This window comes from Theropithecus gelada, chromosome X, assembly GCF_003255815.1.
Source record: "Theropithecus gelada isolate Dixy chromosome X, Tgel_1.0, whole genome shotgun sequence".
Classification (NCBI taxonomy): domain Eukaryota; kingdom Metazoa; phylum Chordata; class Mammalia; order Primates; family Cercopithecidae; genus Theropithecus; species Theropithecus gelada.
Window position 1 is genome coordinate 78439608 of NC_037689.1, and position 3812 is coordinate 78443419.

The 3812-nt window shown below is 42.1% G+C and overlaps 1 pseudogene; it reads right to left on the bottom strand.

The window, feature by feature from the left end:
* Nucleotides 1-1127: 1127 nt before the first annotated feature.
* LOC112615179 lies at nt 1128-3556 on the bottom strand (annotated as a pseudogene).
* Between the last annotated feature and the right edge of the window lie 256 nt (nt 3557-3812).

The window sequence follows — 3812 nt, forward strand, 5'->3', positions numbered from 1 at the left end:
TATTTTTAGTAGAGACGGGGTTTCACTGTGTTAGCCAGGATGGTCTCGATCTCCTGACCTCGTGATCCGCCTGCCTCAGCCTCCCAAAGTGCTGGGATTACAGGCATGAGCCACCGCGCCCGGCCCTTAATATATTTTTTAAAAAGTTATTTAAAAGGAACTCCAATTTATAACATTTTCTCACTAAAAATCCAAAGTTAAGTCATTTTACTCATGTCAAGCATGCCACTCCTCAGCAATATTTTTGGTCACCTACACTCACAATTTATAAAAGGAAATTTAGTTTATTGCCTCAAGGAAATAAAGGATATCCACATTTTCCAAATTGTTGTAAAAAGAAATCATTATAGAAAAAGTGTTAAGGGCTAGACGTAGTGGCTCACGCCTGTAATTTCAGCACTTTGGGAGGCCAAGGCAGGCAGATCACGAGGTCAGGAGATCGAGACCATCCTGGCTAACACAGTGAAAACCCATCTCTACTAAAAATACAGAAACAAAATTAGCTGGGTGTGGTGGCAGGCACCTGTAGTCCCAGCTACTCTGGAGGCTGAGGTGGGAGAATGGCATGAACCTGGGAGGCAGAGCTAGCAGTGAGCTGAGATTGCACCACTGCACTCTAGCCTGGGCGACAGAGCGAGACTCTGTTTCAAAAAAAAAAAAAAAAAATTATTAAATTCTAGTGACTTCCTAAATCAGACCTATTCAGTTTGCCTTATCTAACCCAGGTTAACCTACTGCCAACTTCCCACCTGCAAACACAGGCACAGGTATGGTCTTCTGGAGTCCCTAGTGGACAAGTGATAGCTAGTGACAAAAGCTGCATGAGAAAACTGAAGTTTAATACTTAAAATAACCAAGTGAATGAAACAAACCCAGAACAGAAAGTAAAGCAGGCACTGCCAAATTTTAGCAATGTCTATGTATTTTAACCCTTGGATGTTCAAAATCCAATGTTAAGTATAAATACTAGTTTGGGGAAAAATTATATCTAGTCTTTAACCACACAAGTTTTCTTTGGTTCACCTTAAAAAAAGTACATTTTATTCAATTTAACATATAAGCAAACATATGTTCATTTATTTTCCTTTTGTTTCTACTCTCCTGCACTCTCTCTCTTACTTGTTTCACTAGACAAGAAATGCACCATATCCCCCTGCCTGGATGGGTGTTTTTGCCGAAGAACAAGCACATAGACTAAAATCCTCTGTTTGGAAATCAGTCCAATTCAAGGAGAGTTCTGATGCACTGCGGTGAATTTTTGGCAATAAGCGGGTCAGCAGCTCAATAGAGGCGAGAATTTGGGGAAAGAGTGGTCTCTCATCTCTTTTCTTTTTAAGGCACTCTGCCATTAATCTGTTCATGGCTTTTGGACAGTTACTCTGTACCTTACTGAGATCTGGAGATAGGTATCCTCATCCCACCATAATAATTATCTGGTCCCTGTTGTTGATGTTTGAATAAGGTAACTGTCCAGTCATCAGTTCATATAGAACAATCCCAAATGCATATACATGTGACTGAAAGCTGTATGAATTTTTATCTCGCATTCTGATGACTTCTGGTGCCATCCACAAAAAGGATCTAGACAACTGTTCAAACTGATGGGACCCACTCCATCGAGATTTCACTGTGGCTAGACCAAAATCACCCATTTTCACTGTGAGGTCTTCATGAAGAAATATATTATTACTCTTGAGGTCTCTATGGATGATTGACTTGGCGTGTCAGTAATCCACGCCCTGTGCAGTCTGTCGTGCAATATCCGTAAGTTTGATCATCTCAAATTTGGTCTCGATGATATGGAGATGGTAATACAAGCTAGAGCCTTCACACCACTGGGTAACAATAGCCAGTTGTGGTTTTGTTGAATAGCCCATGAAGAGTAGGATACTCACATGTTATGTTTTCCTGAGCACTCCTCCTTCATTTTTGAAGGCTTGTAACTGCTGAGGTGTAGGTGCTGTCACATTCAACATTTTCACTGCCACATCACCATGCCACTTTCCCTTGTAGACTGTTCCAAATGATCTAGATCCAATTCTTTGTCCCACTGTAATCTGCCCATCAGGAATCTCCCAATCATCGTTCCAGTCCTGTCTACCAAGCATTTTCATTTGATTCCTGTCTTCTGAGGATGAAGATGACTTCCTTTCTCACTGAGGTCCTGGAGATTTCTGTAAGGCTTTCACGTTAGTGAGTGACCCAGGCAGGGGGTGTGGCAGACAAACCTGTGGTTGATCCTCCATCACCACGAAATGCTTGGTCTCTAATCAAGTCATCAATATCGACAGGTTCTACTGTGCTTATATGCATATTGGGAGCTGATGAGGACCGGTTTCGCCCAAATTGATTTCGATGATCTTCATCTGCTGGTCGGAAGGGCTGTGGAAATGGAATGGATTTTAAAGGAGACAGATTGGTGAGAATTTGGGGCCCAGTAGAGTCTCAGCGGGGTGCGGAAGGGGATGATCCAGATGTAAGGGCAGTCTCTGCTAAGGAGGCCTCTTCCTGTGGTATTGAATGGCGTTCAAAGAACTTGGAGAAAAACAACAAATCAAGTTGGTCATAATTAACACATATCGGGGAGCCTCTGTACTACAATGCTGGTGAAATTTATAACCACATGTTTGACAGTAGAAACCCTGGAAAAGCAGCTTTTGACAAAAGTCACAAAATGCTAAGGTGAAAAATGTTTTTCGTATAAAGTTGGGTGTTGTAAGTGGAACATTCTCCAACACTTCCACATTCAATTCTTCTCCAGTAAGCCAGGAAATACCAGTGTCCTAGCCAATTGGTTTCTTGTCTCCATCCTGAATTATGTAAACAGCACAGCACTCTGGGATTAGACCTCTCATCATCAGTGCTTTCTTTAGACTGTCTCCGACTGTAACTCCATACCTTGCAGACACCACTGTCCTCTGTTTGTTGGGCAGGAAGACTCTAACAATAGGTTTTTGTGGTGACTTGGGGTTGCTCCAGGCCACATCTGTGGAATTTTGAAAAACTGAAAGAGATAAAGGTAGCACTGAAAGGCTAAAAGAGGAAGAAGATTTAACAGTGTCCATTGATGCAGAGCTAGAAACAGAAAAATCAGTTCCCTTCCCCAGAGATTCCAATAACTGTTGTTCTCTTTGTTGGAGTGTATCTAGCTTGCTGGTGTATTCCTCATAGGCCTGCAGATATACTGATGGTGGATTATGTTCCCCACCAAATTTGTCTAATAGGGCCTCTATATGTTCCTGTGTCAACTTAATCGATTATTTGTTTGATATTCCACACTTTGTGCTATTTGTCTTACTGGTTCTTTCTTTTCTTCACTTCTTCGGGATTAATTTTTATTAATTATTTGTTCTCTTCTGTTGGTTTAGAAGTTAAAAGTGTGGTTTCTACATTTTTGGAGGATAACTTCCTCGGGAATGTTAGAGTCTGCAGCCGAAGAGGCCGCGGCGCCGGCGCCGGCGCCAGCCTCAGGCTCCATGTCCCCATTGAACAGAGCCTCGCCGGGCTCCGCACCACTGCCATCGCCACCGCCACCGCCACCGCTCAGTGCCGCCATCTTATCATGTTTTCATTTATCTGGGATAAATGCCCCCAAATTCAGTTACTGTGTCATGTGGTAATTGCATGGTTAGTTTTTAAAGAAACTTTCAAGCTGTCAAGGACAAGGCAGGTGAAGGTAGTCAAGGGCAAACCAATAATACCAATAATAATAATAATAATGATAAAGTAGACTCACTCCAAAAGGGTGAATACTAAGGATGCTAGACAAGGTCTTAAGAGTGGCACAGTTACAAGACAAAACAAAAGCTTTA